General features: G+C 37.5%; 1 protein-coding gene across 2 annotated transcripts in view; it reads right to left on the minus strand.

Annotated features, from left to right (window-relative positions):
- Positions 1-26,658, minus strand: part of LOC129770762 (FMRFamide-related neuropeptides) — a 67,051-nt gene that overhangs the window by 4,430 nt on the left and 35,963 nt on the right. The window contains exon 1 of one of the 2 annotated variants that reach the window (XM_055773815.1): positions 26,358-26,590. The exons of the other annotated variant lie outside the window; for it this stretch is intronic. The gene's annotated coding sequence lies outside the window, so the exon portion shown is untranslated. Of the gene's footprint in view, positions 1-26,357; positions 26,591-26,658 lie in introns of those variants that run through there. 2 annotated transcript variants of the gene reach the window in all.

Here is a 26,658-nt window from a genome sequence, read left to right on the forward strand (position 1 = left end):
GTGCCAGTGAGATAAAGAAGTGCCCGTAGTGTCGAGAATATTGCTACCGCTAGCACATCAATTGAGGAAGACCCAAATCAGTCTCTCACAAGTTGTTCTCAAGCGTTGGGCATCTTTGTGACGTCGTTGGGGCGAATTTTGCGACAAGATCTAGGCCTACATCCTTACAAGATCAAATTGCCGCAAGAACTGAAGCCGCTTGACCAACAGAAGCGTCGTATGTTCGTGAATTTGGCTGAGCAAAAACTTGAAAATGATACAAATTTTCATCGAAAAATCATCTTTAGCGAAGAGACTCACTTCTGGCTGAATTTGTCTATAAAAAAAATATGCATAATTGGCCAGGCAGCAATCCATGAGTTACCATCTCGAAAAAATTACGGTTTGGTGCTTCTTCCGTGATGATCAAGACCGGCACGTTACTGTGAATGGGAATCGCTATCGCTCAATGATGGCAAAATATTTTTGGCCCGAATTGGATGATATGGACTTGGATAATATGTGGTTTCAACAGGACGGCGCCACAAGCCACACAGCGAACTAACGATCGATTTATTTAAAACCAAGTTTGGTGAGCGTGTTATCTCATAAAATGACCCAGTCAATTGGTCGCCTCGGTCGTGCGATTTGACGCCGTTAGACTATTTCCTTTGGGGCTACGTCAAGTCTATGGTCTATGTCAAAAAGTCAGCAACGATTGATGAACTTCGTACGAATATCGAACGTGAAATTGCAGCAGTATCGGCCGATTTATGCTTGAAAACCATCTGAAATTGGGTTCAGCGTCTGGACTTCTGCAAGCGCGCCCGTGGTGGGCATACAAAAGAAATCGAGTTCCATACATAATGGTATCAAACGTACTTTTACATGAATAAAGAATTTCATTGATATCCAAAACCGTTTTGTTTTATTTAAAAAAAAGTTTTGTAGCGCTCTTATTGAAAAACCCTTTATGTTCTTCCGTGGATCAAATAGCAGTACGTTCCGAAGCCAAATGTTGTATTTCAACAAAATGTGGCACCGCGCACCGCAATCAGAAGAGGTTGCAGGAACATATGCCGTTCTTCGTGAAATATATGTGGCCGCCACCCAGCCTAAAGTCTTAATAGTTGAGGAGAGTGGTGGATATTATTTTTACTCCAAGAGAAAGAACGGCTTGTCGCTGGTCGGAACGACTGTACAATGTCATGACGTTCGTAAAGGCATTCGGCGCAATCTTCTTCGCCAAAAAACATCTAGCAGTCGAAATGAACGTTTCGAAGTGCAGCATACTTCTGAATTTGCGGGAATATTTACGGGCGATGGAACGATACAAAAAATTCCTGAACCGGTTAAAAAATATGGCTAGCAAAAAACCTAACAGACTTCATTTCCGCAGATGATTGACCATCCGGTAGCCTCAGTCCACTGGATTCTTCACTTTGTACCAAATTGGAGAAGCGGGACTGTACACGTTCTTATCGAAATTAGCCATCGTTAAAGGATTAAACATAAATGGAAGCAGCCCGCAATTGGAAGTGCAAGCGTTTACGACTCTGTGTGAATGGGGGACCATTCTGAATAACTTTTAGATACTTTTATACACTCATACTTCACTTTACGGCCTAGATATGTGCCCCCAAATTCGGCCGCAAAGCCGTCAATTATTCTAATACAAATTCATATAAATTCAATCAGATCGGTTTCAAATTTGTTAAATATGTAACATGGTTTATCATTCAAAATGCATTTTATTTTTTTCATTTTTAGGCGTCGTGCACAAATTACGTAACGCTAAAAATCCGGATTTTGGACCCCCTCCCCTCCCCCCTACGTTACGCAATTTCCAATCTCTAATACAGAGAAAGTAACGCAAGTAACGAACCCCCTCCCCCCCCCCTTTATCACGTTACGTAATTTGTGCACGACGCCTCATTTCATTTTAATCAAAAATTAAATTCATTTAAATCAAAAATACATACATAACATAAACAAAATATGAAACAAAAATAAAATAACTTCATGTTACATGGAATATGTGTATTAGAGTGTCAATCAAAATCAAAAATACATACATAACATAAACAAAATATGAAACAAAAATAAAACAACTTCATGTTACATGGAATATGTGTATTAGAGTGTCAATGGATGTATGGGAAAAGTGAGCCTCGAATTTTCAAAGCGAACTCGATTAAAAATGTTGATTCCTACGAAACTATCCTATGCAAAATATCAGCCCAATCGGACTTCGTTTACTATTGTCGCAAAGCGGTCAAAGTTTGAGTTTTTTTAAATCCGAAAAATCACCCAAGTGGGGAAGTAAAGGAAATCGGGGTTTTCGAGAAAACTCTTTTGATGCCAAATGTCTTCAAATTGCATGAAACGTCGAGATTTACTGATATCTCGAAAAAAAAAATTCGTCAGAAATCGACTTTTCAGACAAAAAGCGACCAAGCGCCAGAAAGCCAATTTTTGACAAAAAAAATTTTGAGATAACAGTAAATCTCGAAGTTTCATGCAATTCTAAGACATTTGGCATCAATTTTTTTTAACACCCCGATTTCCTTTACTCCCCCCTTGGGTGATTTTCGATTTTCAGAAAACTTAAATTTTGACATCTGCGACAATAGTAAACAATAGACAATAGACATTTGACATCAAATTTTTTTTTCGAAAACCCCGATTTCCTTTACTTCCCCCTTGGGTGATTTTTCGGTTTTCAAAAAACTCATACTTTGACCGCTTTGTGCCACTATCCCTTAAGTCCGATTGACCTGATATTTTGCATAGGATGTTTTTTCGAGGTGGTGAATATTTTGTATAGGGTAACTTTTTGAAATTTTAGGGTCGATTTTTTCCCATACATTCATTGGCACTCTAGTATGTATATATACCTATTTTTTGCCGTTATAACGAAACATTTTAGGCCGTAAATGGAAAACATGTCTGAATTGAAGAGGGCCGTTATAGCGAAATGCTGTATAAAAAGCGGCCGGGTGTACCTACAATAAGAATTTTAGCTTTTCATCTATTTTTGTTTTCGAGCTATGAATTTTCGAGCGACTAACAGAACTTTTAAATATACAAGGTAGAATATCTCGTCTATATTTACAAAAAAAAATAAGTCAGTCGATTTTCATATGATCAATGATCTAATTTTTCATCAACTAAGTCATTCGCCATAGAGCAATTCCAAATTAAATCTTCCTAAAGATGCAGATGTTAAAAACATGTGTTTTTGATTCGAATTTGTGGCTAAAATTGGTTGTGAACATACAAAAATTCGATGTTTCGAACATTCATAAAAATACGATGTTCCACAAAGTTCGTCAAAAATAGTTTTACTATCAAAATATTTTTAAAATTTTTTTACATTCCATTTTATATGAAATTATATGAAAAATCGATACGCCCTTTTGAAAATTTACGCTTGAGCCAAAAAATTCCCAATTGCTGTGGAAAACTCGTATTTCCTCCAACCCAAACGAAAAACAAACTTTCATTCGAATCAAAAACACTCATGTTTTGTCATTTGTCAATTTTATTGGTAATTGCACTATAGACAGAAAAAGGTGGTAATTACCCAGTGTCAAGTCCAAACTATAAGGGTGAGGCAAAAGAACTTCTCAATCCAGTTCCTGGAACATCTCACCTGGAGTGTGTGTATGTGTGTGTGTGCGTGTGTGTGGCCTGACGCTGTCCTGAGAGAACACAATTTCTCTTTTTTTTTCCAATCTAACTACCTCTGGTCGACTGCTTCTTTCAGACTGTTTCACAGATCATAGATCCGAAACAAAAATTTGAATGTTGGTCGAGGATACGGTTGTTAGCATTGACAATTCCATTCAATTAACATAGACCGGTGAAGCTAAAACTGTCAAGTAGAAACTCGGTCTGTCGGTGCATAGCAGAGTGTAGAATATCAGGATGAAAATAGTTCGAGGTATTGAGGATCCATCTGATGCTGGGTAGGTTGTAGTCACCCAGCAAGATAATATTAGGCTGTCAAAAAAGTCCTGCGGTATTTCCGCGAGGTGTCGTTGTAAGCGCGTAGGTCTAGTTGTATTCATTGTATCGAGTCATATTATAGCTTGTTGGAAAGGTATTTTTGCGCGCTATAATATAGTCCTTGACAGTGTTTTGTTTGGTTAAGTCGTTCGTGAGTTATAGTGTCGCAAATATGGAGCAAAATAAAGAGAAAATCCAACATATTTTACAGTACTACTATGACAAAGGCAAAAATGCATCTCAAGCTGCCAATAAAATTTGTGCAGTTTATGGACCCGATACAGTTTCCATTTCCACCGCACAACGATGGTTTCAACGTTTTCGTTCTGGTGTAGAGGTCGTCGAAGATGCGCCACGCTCCGAAAGGCCTGTCGTCGAAAATTGCGACAAAATCGCTGAATTAGCCGAGAAAAACCGGCATAGTAGCAGCCGTAGCATCGGCCAAGAGCTGGGGATAAGTCATCAAACCGTTATTAACCATTTGAAGAAGCTTGGATTCACAAAGAAGCTCGATGTATGGGTGCCACACACGTTGGCGCAAAAAAAACATCTTTGACCGTATCGACGCATGTGAATCGCTGCTGAATCGCAACAAAATCGACCCGTTTCTGAAGCGGATGGTGACTGGCGATGAAAAGTGGGTCACTTACGACAACGTGAAGCGCAAACCACCTGTTTTTGTCCATGGCGAACGAGCTAGGTAGTCAGAAGTTAGCCACAAAAGAGGCCTGTGAAAATTGGCTATCCGAGTTTTTTGCCAATAAGGAAGCGAGCTTCTATAACAGGGGTATTATGAAGTTGGCATCTCGTTGAGAACAAGTCATCGAACAAAACGGCGCATATTTGACTTAAAACAGATGATTGTAACTAATTTTATGAACAAATGAAAATTCAAAAAAAATACCGCAGGACTTTTTTGACAGCCTAATATTATCCTTAGGTTTCATTTGTACATTAATCCAAATTAGCGATGAAATATGCTATTCAATCACCGATGAGTCCTAGGTGAGATCAGGTGGAACGTATGAAACTTCAATGAACATAGTATGGTAACTAAACGAAACAGCCACCCAGATCTGTTCTATTGTAAGTCCAATAAGGGGAAACATTTCAAGAGAAAGGATTCTTAAATTAACGGCCAGAAGAACTCACCGCCATGAAGTTTATTACTGTTCGTTGCAGATCGATCCAACCGGTAGACATTGTATAGTGGACCGAAAATTTGCTTAGACAGTTTATTGCTATTAAGCCATGTTTCAGTGAGCACAATAAAGTCATAAGAAACACCAGAACAATAATCCGATATAGTGGAAATCATACCACCGACGTTTTGGTAATAGATTACCAGCTCATTTATATCAGCGGTGAACGCACTAGTCGGAGTCGGTGAACGCATATAAGGATTATGAAGTTGAAGTCACAGATCCGAAATAAAAATTTGAACGTTGGGATATGAACTAATGCTCATAGTAGATGGTTCCTTGTCAATCCCATTAAACACATAGCAGTGCCTTCCTGGCTTGTTAAGCGTTGGCGCCGGCTTTTACACTAATCCGTTATTGCTTTACGTTGACGTTACTTATCTTTTTCTCTCAACTTTAAAAATAGATTGATTAATTTGCGATTCACTCTAGATATTAAAATACGTCTAGTCTAGTTATTAACATAACAAGGTAGAATATGGTGTTTGCTTCTTTGCTTGGGCCCGTCTTTCACTCGCGCTCAAACGTAACTGAGCAATCAAACAATCACTAAACGAAAGTACGAAATCTTATCTAAATCGAACGATACAGCCATCTACCGGGAAAATAATGAATTTATTTTTACTCAAACTAATTTATTTTTACCCGGTCTAATCGCTAATTGTTATTTTTTTACAGTTGGATGCACTAATCCACATGTGACCGTACAACGTTTGCTTCCAGTGAAGAATGAGCATATTCGTTAGAAGGAATTGGAGACAGGAACGACGAACACGAACTATGTCATTTTGAACTGTGCGCATAGTACAAAATGATAAATTTACAAACATGGTATACATTAGTGAACTAATGTGTGACCCTTATGTAGGGGGCTTGCATAAACTATTCGAAGGTGGTTAGCACCATTTCCAAAACATGATTATTTTACATCGATATATAATCAAAGGTGAGACATGGGTACATTACTACCGTCTATTGAAGAATTAGAATAATGGGTTCAAGTATTAAATCTGAACCCCAAGGAGGTGACAGTGAATCCTGCCGTTAACGGAGACTATGGAGCACCAGGGCATCCCTTAGAGCAGGGGTTTTCAGATTTTTTCATGGCAGAGCACTTTTTATAGCATAATCATTTGAGGGAGCACCTTCATTTTTTAATCAATAAAACAAATCCTATTTGCACTGTCATTACCCAACTGGGAATAACTCTTTTTCGGTTGCGCGTTGCAGTTACATCACATCCTGCCCGGAGTAGATAAGATAAATCACTATATGTCCACTGAAATTAAATTGAAGAATGTTTTTTTCAAGGAAGGTTTTCAAGTGGGAGCTTTTGCTATAACTTTGCGGAGCACCATTTGAAAACCCCTGCCTTAGAGGAACAGAGTGTGAAGTCGGAAATTTTAGATGATTTTTGACATGCTGTAACTTCGTGGAAAATCAACGCATATCAGGTATTGGATCACTCCTTGCAATATTTGTACCTACAAACGCATGAAAACGAAAGTTACGAATCGTTTGTTCTGAGAGTCGCGTAGGATTTTGTTCTTCTGATACGATTTGCGATTAAATGATCCTCTAATTTACTCCAAATTTTGAAAAACGGCTAAACGTACCAATATGAAACGTTCACAGATGTTTACTGAATACACTAGGCTAAAAATTTGCCTGCAAACATAAGAACTTGCTGCGATATTTGCAGAATTACAGTGAATTTTGTAAAGCACTATAAAAATACTGTTTTTGACACTATTTTGAAATCGATGCAAACAATGTTAATAATTTTTTTTTCGTCACAGTAACAAATTTTCCTTGTGCAACATTTATTGGAGTTTTCAAAACTGCCTCTCGATTTACGGTGCGATGGTTCTTTATTTAATTATTCGTCATCAAATACGAAGGGGTAATTTTTCATTCAACCTGAAATATCACTGTGTTGCCTAGTTTCCACGGATTAATGAATAAACTTTTTGTTTCGATTAGGAATGAGATTCTGAGTTTATTTTTTTTAATACCGAAGTATTACTTGACTGATATTGATACGTTTTCCATATAAAACCGTTTATTATCATAATTGGTACACTTATGACGAAACTCCAGGAACACTATTACTATAATTGGTACATGGAAGAGCCATTTGAACCCTTTAATCCTTTAACGGGTCTTAGAAACTAGGCAACGAATCCACTCCACCTCCAGGGGACATAATCCTTACATGAGGAATAACACATATTTACTTTTGAAAAAAATTTAAGTATTGAAACAGTTGAATAAGATGGTGGCATTATAGTTGCCACGGCCCGTTAATCCCAAAAACACTTCACTTTATTGCGACTTTAGTTATGCAAAAATTAAAACAATATTTCTAGTGTAGTGATACCGATTATTTCAGCGATTTACAATATTTCTTGTGCAGCGAAGAAACCTAGATAAACATAGATTTTCAAAGAAGAAAATTAAAAGTTTTAATTTTGCATCAAATATACCATTTGCTTGCTTTATTGAAAAAACTGCATGCTCTTACACAATAGATCCTAAATAGTACGTTTACAACGAAAATTTTCAACTTGATGGTTTTGTTACATAAAAATGACTCCCAAATTAATATCGTACATTTTTAGCAGCCTAAAAAACTTTGGAGTATTGCCAGATACTTTTAGAAGTTTATGGCTGAGTAATATATTGAAATAATATTCCAAGTGTAGCGAAAAGAGTATTTTTGTTGGTGGCAATATAGTTGCCACTACCCGTAAAAGGGTTAAAACAAGCATTTTGAACAACTTAGTCGATTAATCATAGAAATATCAGCGAGAATCTTCGAAAACAGAGTTCAAAATGCTAGAAAAGCATATTTTTGTATATTTTGAACTAAAATAGAATATTTATTCGTAAATTTCTGTGAGTTGGCGACATATTTTCTCCTTAATTGGTACACCTGCCCTATTTTGTTTTTTGTTCTTTCCAGTTAAAAGTTGAAAAAATTCAGTTTACTGCTAACGAGACCACGAGCTTCTCTCCTCAGGCTTGTGAAAAACCATTCGCAATCTAAAACTTCGAAGCGCGTTCATCAATCTCATTGAAATTTTCACCACTCACTCATTAAATCATGGCTGAAAAAAAGGTTTACTCTGACCAATATTAGTACCTACATTGTAAGCATTTTATCCTTAGCTTCCACTGAATCCTATTATATTAGTCATCGCTCTTTTAAAACAATTATTCACAACCAATAATCGAATTTTTCACAACCAATAATTCGAATTTTTCATCGCGTTTTTCTCGAAACCATGTTTTTGACGTAGAACTACGTCTTCCATTAAGGATGCCAAATCAGAAAACTAGTCACGTTTTTATGAAATTAAGTTAACGTTAATAACTATTTTTGTCGCGAACGGATTTTGACGATTTACATATCAAACGAATCGGAAATTCCCTAAGATTTGTTTGAGATGCTATACATTACAATCCCATAGTCTATATATGGTTTAAATTGATGAAAATTGGAAGCATTCCCATTTCCTCATACAAACGGAGCTTCGCAAAGATTTAGTAGTGTGTTAACATCAACTCTGTCCAATTCCAGTAGTGTATAAAGATTAATAAATATGTAAGATAAGTATTGGGTAGGATATGCACTTCTGTTGCTGTGCCGCACCTGCAATTACTGGATGATGCGGTATGAGAGAGGACGGATATGGTTAATTTTTATTGAGAATTATTTATTAAATAAGCCAAATCGAGGGAAAATAAAGTTTGTTATTCAGCCATTCCATACCAAACCAAAGGTGAGACATGGGTACATTACTACCGTCTATTGAAGAATTAGAACAATGGGTTCAAGTATTAAATCTGAACCCCAAGGAGGTGACAGTGAATCCTGCCGTTAACGGAGACTATGGAGCACCAGGGCATCCCTTAGAGCAGGGGTTTTCAGATTTTTTCATGGCAGAGCACTTTTTATAGCATAATCATTTGAGGGAGCACCTTCATTTTTTAATCAATAAAACAAATCCTATTTGCACTGTCATTACCCAACTGGGAATAACTCTTTTTCGGTTGCGCGTTGCAGTTACATCACATCCTGCCCGGAGTAGATAAGATAAATCACTATATGTCCACTGAAATTAAATTGAAGAATGTTTTTTTCAAGGAAAGTTTTCAAGTGGGAGCATTTGCTATAACTTTGCGGAGCACAAATTTCCCGCGGAGCACCATTTGAAAACCCCTGCCTTAGAGGAACAGAGTGTGAAGTCGGAAATTTTAGATGATTTTTGACATGCTGTAACTTCGTGGAAAATCAACGCATATCAGGTATTGGATCACTCCTTGCAATATTTGTACCTACAAACGCATGAAAACGAAAGTTACGAATCGTTTGTTCTGAGAGTCGCGTAGGATTTTGTACTTCTGATACGATTTGCGATTAAATGCTCCTCTAATTTACTCCAAATTTTGAAAAACGGCTAAACGTACCAATATGAAACGTTCACAGATGTTTACTGAATACACTAGGCTAAAAATTTGCCTGCAAACATAAGAACTTGCTGCGATATTTGCAGAATTACAGTGAATTTTGTAAAGCACTATAAAAATACTGTTTTTGACACTATTTTGAAATCGATGCAAACAATGTTAATAATTTTTTTTTCGTCACAGTAACAAATTTTCCTTGTGCAACATTTATTGGAGTTTTCAAAACTGCCTCTCGATTTACGGTGCGATGGTTCTTTATTTAATTATTCGTCATCAAATACGAAGGAGGAGTATGAGTATGTGGAAACTGATACTTTAGACGAAAATCAAAACCTCTTAATGTCATTCGCATCTCAAAAGAACTAACGCAGAAATTTTCCAAAGTTACTGAAATTACTCGGATGGGGCCAGACAAATTACGAGTTGTCGTCTCTTGCAGGACCCAAGCGAATGCAATAACGCGCTGTGATCTCTTTGCGATTGAGTATCGCGTATACGTACCCTGTTGCAACGTTGAAATAGACGGTGTAATAAACGAAAAGGGTTTGACTCGAAAAGAGATACTCGATGGTGTCGGTCGCTTCAAGAACTCCTCACTTAAAAGTGTGAAGATTCTTGAATGCGATCGACTGAAGTCTGTGTCACTTAAAAATGACAAACGAGTTCTCAATCGGACAAACTCTTTTCGTGTGACATTTGAGGGTTCCGCTCTTCCAAACTACGTTGCAATAGGTGCATTTCGTTTACCTGTTCGGTTGTTTGTACCCCGGGTAATGAAATGCAACAAATGCATGCAACTCGGTCACACGGCCGCCTATTGTTGCAATAAACAACGTTGCGCAGATTGTGGAGAGAGTCATGATGGGACTTCTTGCGCAAAAGAGCGCAAGTGTCTTCATTGCGACGAGGCTCCACATGATCTTTCTCAATGCCCGGTGTACATACAACGAGGGGAAAAACTCAAGCGTTCCTTAAAGGAACGTTCCAAGCGGACTTATGCAGAAATGCTTAAGAGTTCCGCTTCAACGACTCAGGACAATCCCTACTCCATTCTGCAGAACGACGAGCCTGTTGCTGACGCTCCCAATGCAGGAAGTTCCGGTACATCGCAGGGTGCCATTAGGAAAAGAAAAATTACTTCTTTTCCATCACTCCCCAGAAAGAAGACCGAATCTTCCCAAATTGGAATGAAACCTCGTATCGAACGTGCTGAGAATAGACCGAAGCAAGTACCTCCTGGTTTAAGCGGTTCTTCTACGCACCAGGGGTCCTCAGCACTTCCCGGAGCAGAGCCCAACACGTCTGTTCCTTTTTCGCGGTCGAGGCAACAGCCACAATCTGGCTTGCTTGCGCTTTCTGACCTGGTGGACAATATTTTAAATGCTTTAAATATAAATGACCCTCTTAAAAGCATAGTATTATGTTTGCTCCCGATTGTGAGAACATTTTTGAAAGAAAAATGTGGTTTTTTAGCAGCGTTCATTTCCCTCGATGCCTGATTCAGTGCAAGAGGTCAAGGATTTGACCACTGAAATACAGTGGAATTGCAGAAGCATCATCCCTAAACTAGATCAATTTAAATTTTTAATTCATAGTTCTGACTGTGATGTATTTTCCCTCTGTGAAACATGGCTTTCTTCAGCCGACGAACTGAATTTCCACGATTTCAACATTATTCGCCTCGATCGAAATGACTCGTTTGGTGGCGTACTATTGGGGATCAAAAAATGTCACTCCTTCTATAGAGTCACTCTCCCATCGATGACAGGCATTGAAGTTGTCGCTTGCCAGACACAAATCAATGGCAAAGACCTCTGCATTGCCTCGATATATATTCCTCCAAGAACTATGGTTGGCCGCCATCAGTTTTTTGATATCATCGAGGCACTGCCGGAGCCGCGGCTAATCTTAGGTGACCTCAACTCCCATGGAACAGCATGGGGTTCACTCTACGATGACAACCGTGCCACTTTGATTTATGATCTGTGCGACAACTTCAAATTGACAGTTTTGAATACTGGGGAAGCAACTAGAATAGCCAACCCCCCTGCACGGGCAAGTATGCTAGACATATCACTTTGCTCTTCTTCGTTATCCCTGGATTGCACGTGGAAGGTAATCCAAGATCCCCACGGTAGTGACCACCTGCCAATAATTTTATCGATCGCCAATGAATCAGGTTCTCGTGAGTCAGTCGATATTGCGTATGACCTCACGAAAAATATTGACTGGAGAAAATTTGCAGAAATAATATCTGAAGCACTTGTTTCAATGCATGAACTTCCTCCACTCGAAGAGTATAACTTTATATCGAGTTTGATTTACGAAAGCGCACTTCAAGCTCAAAAGAAACGTGTTCCTGCTACCACTTTCCGTCGTCGTCCTCCATCACTTTGGTGGGACAAGGAGTGTTCAAAGGTCTACCTTGAAAAATCATCCGCTTTCAAAAAATTCCGGAAAACTGGACTAGTGGAATGGTTTCGAAAGTACCAAGCTCTAGAAGCCAAACTAAAAGGTCTGATTAAAGCAAAAAAGCGTGGATATTGGCGAAAGTTCGTCAATGGTTTGTCAAGGGAGACCGCTATGAGCACTCTTTGGAATACGGCTAGGAGAATGCGTGGCTGGAACCATACAAATGAAAGTGAGGTATACTCTGACCGTTGGATTTTCAAATTTGCAAGAAAGGTTTGTCCCGATTCCGTTCCTGCACAAAGCGTCGTACGCGACATTCCGCTCCAATGCGACTATGAGAATTTTTCGATGGTAGAATTCTCAATTGCCCTCCTCTCATGTAACAATTCAGCTCCTGGGATGGACAAGATTAAATTCAACTTGTTGAAGAATCTTCCCGACTTGGCAAAACAGCGTTTGCTGAACTTGTTCAACAAGTTTCTGGAGCTGAATATTGTCCCACATGACTGGAGGCAAGTGAGAGTGATAGCCATACGAAAACCCAACAAGCCGGCTTGCGATCACAACTCGTATAGGCCGATTGCAATGTTATCCTGTATTCGTAAATTGTTTTTTTTTTTTTGTCCCATTTATTTATTTCAAGCTCATTGGCATTTTAGCTGTAACAGAGCCGAATTTTAATCGTGTACATGTCACATATTTATCATTTCTATAATTAGCACATTACACAACACAGTTGCCATTTTTCGGCGTTAGAGTATTCCCTTCTATACCATTCCATATGGTACACACATTTACACAGTAGCAGCCATTTAGGCGTAAGAGTTTTCTATCTGTTCTTCCATTATCCAGTTAGACCGGGCAGCGGAGACAGTTGATTGATCATTGTTGAGTTATTTATAGAACAGCAGCCCGATGTGTCTTGCAGAGCAGAGCAATTGTATGGATGAATCGATCATATTTCGACCGTGGATCGATCTCCATCGCTGATGATTGTTACGTGGACGTAGTTATTCTGTAACAACACAAAGATGGTCAATGAGGGCCCTGAGTTTCGAACTCACGATCGATCGCTTACTAAGCGAACGCGCAACCAATGTGGCTACGGAGGCCCCCTTCGTAAATTGTTAGAGAAAATGATTCTACTTCGTTTGGACAAGTGGGTTGAAGCGAACAATTTGCTGTCAAATACGCAGTTTGGCTTCCGCCGAGGTAAAGGGACGAACGATTGTCTGGCGCTGCTATCTTCTGAAATCCAAATCGCATTTGCTCGCAAAGAACAAATGGCTTCCGTTTTCCTCGATATCAAAGGGGCATTTGATTCAGTTTTCATGGAAATTCTCTCAGAGAAACTTCATAATCGTGGACTTTCACCAATTCTGAATAATTTCCTGTACAATTTACTGTCAGAAAAGCACATGTTTTTCAATCATGGCAGCTTGAAATCTTCTCGGTACAGTTTTATGGGCCTACCACAAGGCTCCTGCCTAAGCCCCCTCTTGTACAGTTTTTACGTCAATGATATAGATGATTGTCTAACTAGAGACTGCACGCTGAGACAACTTGCAGACGATGGAGTTATTTCCATCACGGGTACTAATCCCGTCGTTCTGCAAAAGTCGTTGCAAGATACCCTGAACAATCTGTTCACGTGGGCCCTCAAGCTGGGTATCGAATTCTCTACGGAGAAAACTGAAATGGTCGTTTTTTCTAGGAAGCACGAACCCGCCCAATTCCAGCTTCACCTATTCGGCAAAACGATCAAGCACTCGATGTTTTTCAAATACCTTGGAGTATATTTTGACTCTAAATGTACCTGGGGAATACACATTGCGTATTTGAAACAGAAATGCCAGCAAAGAATTAATTTTCTCCAAACAATAACCGGAACATGGTGGGGTGCCCATCCAGGAGACCTCATTCAGTTATACAAAACAACGATATTATCAGTGTTAGAATATGGAAGTTTTTGCTTCCGATCAGCTGCCAGGATTCATATTCTCAAGCTGGAGAGAATACAATATCGTTGCCTGCGTATAGCCATGGGGTGTTTGCATTCGACACATACGATGAGTCTCGAAGTTTTGGCAGGAGTACCCCCGCTTACTCTTCGGTTCACAGAATTATCCTACAGATTTCTCATCCGTTGCAAGATCATGAATCCATTGGTGATTGATAACTTCGAAAATCTACTCCAACTGATTCCTCAGTCAAGTTTTATGTCTTTATACCATGAGTACCTTACCCACGACGTGCACCCTTCACCAGGTATCTCCAACCAAGTTTTCTTCCCATACTTTTGCAATTCCTCTGTCACTTTTTATCTGTCCATGCGACAAAAAATCCATGGAATCCCAGATCATCTACGCTCCGATTATATTCCGCCGATATTTTCGGCAGAATATGGGAAAGTTAGATCTGATAAAATGTTCTTTACTGACGGTTCATACATAAACGGGTCCACTGGCTTCGGCATCTTCAATGAAAATTCCAGTGCCTCTTTCAAACTCAAAGATCCTTGTTCCGTGTATGTCGCTGAACTGGGTGCGATATACTACGCACTGGGGATCATTGAAACATTGCCCATCGACCACTATTTTATTTTTTCAGACAGTCTCAGCTCAATAGAGGCAATCCGCTCAATGAAAGTTGATAAACGCTCATCTTATTTCCTAACAAGAATAAGACAACTATTGAGTGTTTTGGTCGAAAAATTATTCAAGATTACCTTAGCATGGGTTCCCTCTCATTGCTCGATTCCGGGAAATGAGAAAGCGGACTCGCTAGCTAAGGTGGGCGCTTTAGAAGGCACACTTTTTGAAAGGCAAATTGCTTATAATGAATTTTTCCACATTCCTCGTCAGTACACGCTCGTAAGTTGGCAGCGCATGTGGAGTGGAGATGAGTTCGGTCGTTGGTTACACACGATTATCCCTAAGGTCTCGACGAGTGCATGGTTCAAGGGATTGAATGTAGGTCGTGATTTCATTCGCGTGATATCTCGGCTTATGTCCAATCACTACAACCTAAACGCGCATCTCTATCGCATTGGGCTCGCAGCAAACAATCTTTGTGATTGTGGCGATGGCTACCACGACATCGAGCATGTTGTCTGGTCGTGTATCCAGTTCCATGCTGCTCGCTCTCAGCTCTCTAGAGCACTGAGAGCACAAGGCAGACAATCGGATATCCCCGTCCGGGATATCTTAGGTAGCCGTGATCCTGATCTTCTGCTTCATCTATACCTGTTCCTCAGGAACGCCGATGTCAACGTTTAATTATGTTTCCTTCGTTGTGTCCCCGTTTTATATCCCTCCTATCCGATCGATAAACTTTTACTTAGTCGCGGCAATACATACACACACTCTTTACAGATACACGGGCCAAAGGTTGTGCAGTCCACTGATGATTCAACAAGAGCCAAAGGTTGTACCGCTCATGACAACTCTACATGAACTGATGATTGCGCCGGTTAGTGACCATTCTATCCTGGATTCCTCGAGTCGAGAAAGACGCACCACGCTAGATATGAGGTACAGACTAGGGGGGCGTTGCTGATCAAGGGTCAGCTGCATCCCAATAGGAAGTATCCCGAGTCGGGCACACGTACAGAGCATTGGAGACAGCAACATCCGAATTACGAAAACACTTGTAATACTAACCTCGAGCCAACCGCGAGTAATCGGTTACATATTACTAACATAGATAATAAGAAAAAATGTCAAAGTATTGAACTCCCGGCCCCGTGAGGCTAACGCCATATGAGCCTTGATAAAAATATATATTTTGGAAAAAAAAAAAAAAAATACGAAGGGGTAATTTTTCATTCAACCTGAAATATCACTGTGTTGCCTAGTTTCCACGGATTAATGAATAAACTTTTTGTTTCGATTAGGAATGAGATTCTGAGTTTATTTTTTTTAATACCGAAGTATTACTTGACTGATATTGATACGTTTTCCATATAAAACCGTTTATTATCATAATTGGTACACTTATGACGAAACTCCAGGAACACTATTACTATAATTGGTACATGGAAGAGCCATTTGAACCCTTTAACCCTTTAACGGGTCTTAGAAACTAGGCAACGAATCCACTCCACCTCCAGGGGACATAATCCTTACATGAGGAATAACACATATTTACTTTTGAAAAAAATTTAAGTATTGAAACAGTTGAATAAGATGGTGGCATTATAGTTGCCACGGCCCGTTAATCCCAAAAACACTTCACTTTATTGCGACTTTAGTTATGCAAAAATTAAAACAATATTTCTAGTGTAGTGATACCGATTATTTCAGCGATTTACAATATTTCTTGTGCAGCGAAGAAACCTAGATAAACATAGATTTTCAAAGAAGAAAATTAAAAGTTTTAATTTTGCATCAAATATACCATTTGCTTGCTTTATTGAAAAAACTGCATGCTCTTACACAATAGATCCTAAATAGTACGTTTACAACGAAAATTTTCAACTTGATGGTTTTGTTACATAAAAATGACTCCCAAATTAATATCGTACATTTTTAGCAGCCTAAAAAACTTTGGAGTATTGCCAGATACTTTTAGAAGTTTATGGCTGAGTAATATATTGAAATAATATTCCAAGTGTAGCGAAAAGAGTATTTTTGTTGGTGGCAATATAGTTGCCACTACCCGTAAAAGGGTTAAAACAAGCATTTTGAACAACTTAGTCGATTAATCATAGAAATATCAGCGAGAATCTTCGAAAACAGAGTTCAAAATGCTAGAAAAGCATATTTTTGTATATTTTGAACTAAAATAGAATATTTATTCGTAAATTTCTGTGAGTTGGCGACATATTTTCTCCTTAATAACACCTGCCCTATTTTGTTTTTTGTTCTTTCCAGTTAAAAGTTGAAAAAATTCAGTTTACTGCTAACGAGACCACGAGCTTCTCTCCTCAGGCTTGTGAAAAACCATTCGCAATCTAAAACTTCGAAGCGCGTTCATCAATCTCATTGAAATTTTCACCACTCACTCATTAAATCATGGCTGAAAAAAAGGTTTACTCTGACCAATATTAGTACCTACATTGTAAGCATTTTATCCTTAGCTTCCACTGAATCCTATTATATTAGTCATCGCTCTTTTAAAACAATTATTCACAACCAATAATCGAATTTTTCACAACCAATAATTCGAATTTTTCATCGCGTTTTTCTCGAAACCATGTTTTTGACGTAGAACTACGTCTTCCATTAAGGATGCCAAATCAGAAAACTAGTCACGTTTTTATGAAATTAAGTTAACGTTAATAGCTATTTTTGTCGCGAACGGATTTTGACGATTTACATACCAAACGAATCGGAAATTCCCTAAGATTTGTTTGAGATGCTATACATTACAATCCCATAGTCTATATATGGTTTAAATTGATGAAAATTGGAAGCATTCCCATTTCCTCATACAAACGGAGCTTCGCAAAGATTTAGTAGTGTGTTAACATCAACTCTGTCCAATTCCAGTAGTGTATAAAGATTAATAAATATGTAAGATAAGTATTGGGTAGGATATGCACTTCTGTTGCTGTGCCGCACCTGCAATTACTGGATGATGCGATATGAGAGAGGACGGATATGGTTAATTTTTATTGAGAATTATTTATTAAATAAGCCAAATCGAGGGAAAATAAAGTTTGTTATTCAGCCATTCCATACCAAACCAAAGGTGAGACATGGGTACATTACTACCGTCTATTGAAGAATTAGAATAATGGGTTCAAGTATTAAATCTGAACCCCAAGGAGGTGACAGTGAATCCTGCCGTTAACGGAGACTATGGAGCACCAGGGCATCCCTTAGAGCAGGGGTTTTCAGATTTTTTCATGGCAGAGCACTTTTTATAGCATAATCATTTGAGGGAGCACCTTCATTTTTTAATCAATAAAACAAATCCTATTTGCACTGTCATTACCCAACTGGGAATAACTCTTTTTCGGTTGCGCGTTGCAGTTACATCACATCCTGCCCGGAGTAGATAAGATAAATCACTATATGTCCACTGAAATTAAATTGAAGAATGTTTTTTTCAAGGAAGGTTTTCAAGTGGGAGCTTTTGCTATAACTTTGCGGAGCACCATTTGAAAACCCCTGCCTTAGAGGAACAGAGTGTGAAGTCGGAAATTTTAGATGATTTTTGACATGCTGTAACTTCGTGGAAAATCAACGCATATCAGGTATTGGATCACTCCTTGCAATATTTGTACCTACAAACGCATGAAAACGAAAGTTACGAATCGTTTGTTCTGAGAGTCGCGTAGGATTTTGTTCTTCTGATACGATTTGCGATTAAATGATCCTCTAATTTACTCCAAATTTTGAAAAACGGCTAAACGTACCAATATGAAACGTTCACAGATGTTTACTGAATACACTAGGCTAAAAATTTGCCTGCAAACATAAGAACTTGCTGCGATATTTGCAGAATTACAGTGAATTTTGTAAAGCACTATAAAAATACTGTTTTTGACACTATTTTGAAATCGATGCAAACAATGTTAATAATTTTTTTTTCGTCACAGTAACAAATTTTCCTTGTGCAACATTTATTGGAGTTTTCAAAACTGCCTCTCGATTTATTTTTTTTAATACCGAAGTATTACTTGACTGATATTGATACGTTTTCCATATAAAACCGTTTATTATCATAATTGGTACACTTATGACGAAACTCCAGGAACACTATTACTATAATTGGTACATGGAAGAGCCATTTGAACCCTTAACCCTTTAACGGGTCTTAGAAACTAGGCAACGAATCCACTCCACCTCCAGGGGACATAATCCTTACATGAGGAATAACACATATTTACTTTTGAAAAAAATTTAAGTATTGAAACAGTTGAATAAGATGGTGGCATTATAGTTGCCACGGCCCGTTAATCCCAAAAACACTTCACTTTATTGCGACTTTAGTTATGCAAAAATTAAAACAATATTTCTAGTGTAGTGATACCGATTATTTCAGCGATTTACAATATTTCTTGTGCAGCGAAGAAACCTAGATAAACATAGATTTTCAAAGAAAAAAATTAAAAGTTTTAATTTTGCATCAAATATACCATTTGCTTGCTTTATTGAAAAAACTGCATGCTCTTACACAGTAGATCCTAAATAGTACGTTTACAACGAAAATTTTCAACTTGATGGTTTTGTTACATAAAAATGACTCCCAAATTAATATCGTATATTTTTAGCAGCCTAAAAAACTTTGGAGTATTGCCAGATACTTTTAGAAGTTTATGGCTGAGTAATATATTGAAATAATATTCCAAGTGTAGCGAAAAGAGTATTTTTGTTGGTGGCAATATAGTTGCCACTACCCGTAAAAGGGTTAAAACAAGCATTTTGAACAACTTAGTCGATTAATCATAGAAATATCCGCGAGAATCTTCGAAAACAGAGTTCAAAATGCTAGAAAAGCATATTTTTGTATATTTTGAACTAAAATAGAATATTTATTCGTAAATTTCTGTGAGTTGGCGACATATTTTCTCCTTAATTGGTACACCTGCCCTATTTTGTTTTTTGTTCTTTCCAGTTAAAAGTTAAAAAAATTCAGTTTACTGCTAACGAGACCACGAGCTTCTCTCCTCAGGCTTGTGAAAAACCATTCGCAATCTAAAACTTCGAAGCGCGTTCATCAATCTCATTGAAATTTTCACCACTCACTCATTAAATCATGGCTGAAAAAAAGGTTTACTCTGACCAATATTAGTACCTACATTGTAAGCATTTTATCCTTAGCTTCCACTGAATCCTATTATATTAGTCATCGCTCTTTTAATACAATTATTCACAACCAATAAATCAAATCTCATATTGTGTATAAGCATTAGAGAAAAGTTTTCAGAGCATAAAAACGATGAGCATGGGTGAAAACAAGATATATGCTTATTCCATATTCATTGAAGTCGTAATTTGTACATAGTGACGATGGCAGCAGGAAGTGATGGGTAGCAGATTTCAGCGAAGGATGTTAACATAGATCAATTCAATGTGCTAAGTAGAGTATGTATTTGGAAACATCAGATATAAGATGCCCTTGTGTATTTTCCAATATTATGGAACAGTGTTCACTTGCGAAGTTATATTGTTAATATCCAGGGAACATTTGAAAAAGTATACATCTAACACATAGCTTTATAGGTTTATGAATGTATTATCCGTTGTATTCGTTGTATATCCAACAATCCTTGAAAGGTTGTTGAATATTGAATTGTCCGCTTCCATATAGCCGTTCGATTAATAGGGCCCCAAATTTTGAAATAACCGTGATGCACGGATTTTGATACCGTTAGAAAGTTATAAATTTCCTAAAACTTAAAAAAAGGCTCGGTATACACAGGCAACACAAAAATGCTCGTCTGATTCGAACACAGAAAAAATATTCTAATCTATTACCCCTAAAGGTATTCAATTTGTTCTGCCGATGTAACTCGAAGCATGTTTCGGCTGTCAGTTAGCGTACGCTTGGTTAATTTGTTTGTTTTCCGCAGGTCTTATTTTTGCCAGCATGCAGTGAGATTTTACTATGAAGAGGTGGTGTTTCGAACCAGCGTTGCCGCGACGTTGTTATTATTCAATATCAAATCGACTCTCGGTAATAAAACATTAAGGGGGAACATCGGTCTGGAAAATTGAAAAAATCGAATTTTTGTTTTTTTTGCGTTTTTGGTTTTGAGCTTATGCCCGCAGAAATGTTGTCCCAAAAGTACTTTTCGTAATTTGATTTCGTTGGAAAATTACATCCAAAAGTATGAAGTCAAGGGATATAATATTGCTGTTCGAATTTTTCATCGCGTTTTTCTCGAAACCATGTTTTTGACGTAGAACTACGTCTTCCATTAAGGATGCCAAATCAGAAAACTAGTCACGTTTTTATGAAATTAAGTTAACGTTAATAACTATTTTTGTCGCGAACGGATTTTGACGATTTACATACCAAACGAATCGGAAATTCTCTAAGATTTGTTTGAGATGCTATACATTACAATCCCATAGTCTATATATGGTTTAAATTGATGAAAATTGGAAGCATTCCCATTTCCTCATACAAACGGAGCTTCGCAAAGATTTAGTAGTGTGTTAACATCAACTCTGTCCAATTCCAGTAGTGTATAAAGATTAATAAATACGTAAGATAAGTATTGGGTAGGATATGCACTTCTGTTGCTGTGCCGCACCTGCAATTACTGGATGATGCGATATGAGAGAGGACGGATATGGTTAATTTTTATTGAGGATTATTTATTAAATAAGCCAAATCGAGGGAAAATAAAGTTTGTTATTCAGCCATTCCATACCAAACCAATATAGTGGTTCTCAGATTTTCGTGAAAATTTGTGGTTTTGTTCCTCTTCGCGAAATATTAGACCTGTATTCTTTTATTCTTTCGTTAGAAATTTAATATTTCGCTATTTTCTTTTTTTTTTAATTACATTTTTAAATTTCAGAATTTTCAACTACTGGACCGATTCAGATGATCGATATATCAAATTGGAGCCAATGAGTCTTTTTTGAAAAAACATATCATCGTTGTCGAAAATTGGATTTTGTTTTCGTAAATAATTATTGTATTTGTTTTTATAGTTTACATGGTTTGAAAGTTGAAGTTTCTTTACATGATATTTCCAAAAATCAGAGAGGTTTGTTTTTTTCGTTTTTGAGTCATGATTTTTCATAGTTCACATGTTTTGGTTGCGCAGGTAACCTAATAAAAAATATAACAGATGAACTAATTCTATTCCAAACCTGCCATATGCATAGTTAGAAAACATAAGATTATCTAATCAAAGAATTGAATCTTATCAAAATGGATATCGATATCAGAATAAATTGCACAATTATGCCTAATGCCATTCAATCTTGAAACATTCTTTCGCAATTTCGGCTAAACTCTTCATGTCGTGAGCTCGCTTTCTCTGCGAAGAGGGACACCCCAAACTACTGTGCTCACCGTTCGACATAGTAATTACTTTGAAAAAATTAAAGAATAAATAAGCAACAACCGAAACAAAAATCGTAGCTTTGCTAAATAAAGATGAATACAATCTGCGACAATGAACAATTCGTTACGGAATTGCGCAACAGGCATCTTGTTGCATCGTACTTGGTCAGTCACCATTTGCACAAATTTTCCGTCAGTAGCCAATGACTAACGTTACACGTCATTTGTCAGTGATATTGATTTCATGATGAGCAGCTCTGTTCATAACCCGTACCTAAAAATAGTGCATCTTCGCTACGCTGAAACCCTATTTGTATCTGCTCCCGTGTGCATTGGCCCTGTAACGATGCAACAATCGCCTAATTTTTTTTATGCTATGATTGACGATTGTTTGGTGTTGCAAATTATGCAGTCGTAATGATAAATATAAACAAGGAGGGGGGATAGCAAATATTCAGCCTTTTTCAAGCAGTTAACATTGTTTGTTTTCTGTCATCAATGCATTGAACTGACGCTATGGTGAAGCAGGTGTTAAGGTTCTGCACCAAAAAAATTTTTGGGGAATACCAAGTTAATCAATAAGTTTTATTAAGTTATTAATTTATTTGGGCTCGCGTGTCAGTTGCAAAACTGCTTTCAACTTGGATTGCATTTGCGCTAATCTTGATCGTAATGAAGCAGTGTTACTCTTTTCGAGGTTGTTGAGATTAATAGATAAAGTTTATTTCGTTTATTTAGTCACCAAGAAAGTAAATGTCATTCTGGAATTTTGTATGTGATTTGTTTTCGCTTGCCAGTAGCAAAACTTTCTCCACTAAGGATGACAGCTGCAGCATGTATTGTTCTGCGAGCACAAGAATAAATCATCAAACAATTATCGTCAAATGATTCTACAATAAAAAAAAACATTTCGAGGCGACCAAACAGGTAGAATGGTGATTTCAAAATTTTCGTAGCATTATAAAATAATATCCGCAGTTATATACAAGCGACTTGAATTAAACCACATCGTAGTTCTACGTCAACAATGCGGTCTTGTCTTGAACACAACCTCCTATAATTTTTTTTATTACTTTTATTACTTAGCGTTTCGACAAAATATGCACAAAATTTCGCTTATTTTAAAGATCAAATTTACAAATTTTATATTGGAATGCTTATTTTTTCGACACCATTTGTCACTACTTTGCACAATTTTTTCTGTTGTAGAATATCAATGTTCACATATTGAAATTCAGATAAGTTTCAAAAAGGAGTATGAAGCTTGCAAGTCGAAGGCACTTTCCCTGATGAAATATTTCCCGGCCTTAACGTGAATCAAACCCGAATCCCCGGCATGATAATGTGTGACGCTAACCACATTGCCACAGGTTATGGAACATTCATCCGAAACACATTCATTTATCAACGCGAAGTAGAAGGAAAAATTGTGGAGAATGAACAAACATACGATTGAAAATCAAATGTTGTAATGACGAAATTCAAGAAGAATCGTTTCCGTGAGTGACTCCGTCTGTGCAATTATAGAAATTAGTGCCGGCAAGGTTCACTTTCATTTTATGTCGTACTACCTTTTAAGACTAGACATGTCTATTTATCAATTAACGCGGGCCTTGGGACTTTTCGCCGAAAATGAAGCAGGTAATATCAACTTGGAACGATAAAACTTTTAAATTTTCCTGGAAATGTCCAGTGAATGGGCCAGAAAATAAAATCAATAAATTATATAATTATTTTTTCTTCTAAGTCGCCTTATTTAATTCCTCATATTCAAGCAGGAGATTCAGAAAAAATAAAAAATCAACATTATCTGGAAATTATTCCTGCTTTAAGATGCAGTAAGCTTATGCTGTTCTAGTTAAATGAGGTGCCGTTTTACGTTGCCATACAAATGAAACACAAATTTTTGCATTACTCGAGAATTTATCAAGCAAATGAAACCAAATTTGGCATTTGAAGGTTTTAGGATGCAATAAATGTTTCTATGATGATTAGACTCTCCATTCTCCTATATAAGGGGGGGGGGGGCATTACTCTCTGCATTACTCGAGAATTAATCAAGCAAATGAAACCAAATTTGGCATGTGGAGATTTCAGGGTGCAATAAATGATTCTATTGTGGTTAGATACTCTTCCCCCCTCTCTTAGGTTTCTATGGTGGTTGGACTTTTCACCCTCTCTATAAGGGGAGCTGCCATACAAATGAAAGACAAATTTCTGCATAATTCGAAAACTTATCAAGCACATGGAGCCAAATTTGTCATGCGAATGTTTCAGGGTACACGAAACGTTTCCATGGTGAATAGACGCTCCTTCCCTCTCTCTGAGGGGGGGATTGCCATACAAATGGAGCATTAATTCAAGAACTAATCAAGCAAACTGAACCAAATTTGGCATGTGGAGGTTTTAGGGGGCAAGAAACATTTCTAAATTGGTTCAACACTCCTCCCACCTTTCTGAGTGGGGGTGGTCTCTCTAAGAGTGGGCTGTCATACAAATGAAACACAATTTCTGCATAACTCGAAAACTAATCAAGCAAATGGAGCCAAATTTGGCATGTGAAGGTTTTATGGGGCATGAAACGTTTCTATGGTGAATACACTCCTCCCCCTCTCTAAGGGGGGCTGCCATACAAACGAAACACAAACTTCTGCATAACTCGAGAACTAACAATCACAATTTGGGATGTGAGGGCTTCAGGGTATGAGAAATGTTTATATGATGGTATGACACCTCTCCCTCCTCTGGAATGGAGAGGGGCTCCCATAAAAATATTACATATGTTTCAACCAAAAATATTCCAACCAAACCTGACAATTGAAAATTTTCGGAAAACTCTGAAGAAAAGAGGGAAAATTCGGAAAATTAAATTCCCATATGTTACACAATTACACAGTGACATGTGCTGTTAGTTCATTTGATGTTTGTGCTAGCGAAATTGATCTTTGTTCAAAACTGGAAATGGATTTTGATGTGATGAAACGCGCTCCTATATCTTCTTCTATCTATACAAAACAAAAGCCGGATGTGTTGATAAGAGCAGACCTCGAGGAAGGAATTTCCTCGAGGGCTGTCTTTATTCTACCATATTTTCTGTATAAAACATTTATTCCATGTAACGGAGAAACATGTTATTTGCAAGTGGTTGAAAAATCTTCAACGAGGTCGATTAGAAGATCAATCAATGAACAGTTCTGCGATTGAACCCATGAACTTGCTCATAGTAAGAAAACGTCACTAAAATGCAATAGAATTCATTATTCCATTAGTCGAGTGTTGTAGTGTGACAAAAATCAGTCTAGACTACAGCAATAAAAGTTTTATCATAAACTCCCACTATTGTTGAATTGAGGTGTTTGAGAAGAAACAATAGTGGTGAACGCATAAATAAAATGAAGTGGAATTTATCGTTCAAGTTCTCCCGAAATATAATCTGTTCTTCAGTGCGTATATGGGCCCGAATGCACGTGCCGTATATTTGTTGTTTTTTATAGCATTTTTTCAATTCAAAAGTTGAAAGATCGAAGATGAATACCGTTTGTTTCCAGCTTCACCCGATGGAAGTTCAATCAATAAAGTTTCACACTTCATATTTGAAATCAAGAATAGTTAAAAATGCCCCTGAAATTAAATGGGGAACGCCCCGGAAACGGTACGTTGATTACGAATACTTCATACGCAATGACAAAACTAATCTTGGAAAAAGTGAAAGTATACTCATAACTAAAATAGAATGAGGACATGGGTTTGCATTCAATTCGCGAGTCTGACTATAATGAATTAGAAACGTTTCACTGAACTTAGAACTTGTTTCGCATCTAGATTACACTTGCATTTTTTATAAGTGTATAGATGTAAAACTACACGCTTTTCTTGTATTCGGTAAGTGTTCCACATGGTTCCTGTAATAACATTGTAACAACCAAAATACATCTCCTAATTCATTCACATGTACAAATATTAAAATATGCCATTTCCACCTTTTTTATATCGGCCTCGGTGTTAAAGGCTCAACTCGAAATTCGAACCCAATAACACATCAACTTTGAAAGCATATCCATTTGTAACATATTCGACTACTTGCCAAATTCACAAACTCACTACATATAACATGTGGACTTAGGACGAAAAATATACATCCAAAAAATAACACCAAATATTGCACTTGTATACGAAACCATTATTATCTGAACAATGAATAACATAAACAAAAAAAATAAGAAGCTATAATACACATGGTAAAACTAAAATAAAACATCACATCGTTAGATTCAATTTTTGAATATAATGAAGAACCACATTTACGTTTATGTATGATGCAACATGGTGAGCAGAGCTTTTCAATATTCGCTAATTTGACACGATATTTATCGAACCTCACGAAACACGGATAGCAGACAACTTAACCGACGGGATGGCACTAGTTTGAACAGTGTACTACTTCGCAAGCTAAATGTTGTGTCCGTTCCCGATTTGGTGATTATGTTTAATGTGACTGGAGTCCACTAGTCTACTGACACCGTTGAACCAATTTCAATGCTATCAGTCTTGGGAGTGTAGCGCCAAAGCGTGGACTATAAGTTTATGTAGCCGTTTCATCCTTCCA

The sequence above is a fragment of the Toxorhynchites rutilus genome, chromosome 2, assembly GCF_029784135.1.
Source record: "Toxorhynchites rutilus septentrionalis strain SRP chromosome 2, ASM2978413v1, whole genome shotgun sequence".
Lineage (NCBI taxonomy): Eukaryota > Metazoa > Arthropoda > Insecta > Diptera > Culicidae > Toxorhynchites > Toxorhynchites rutilus.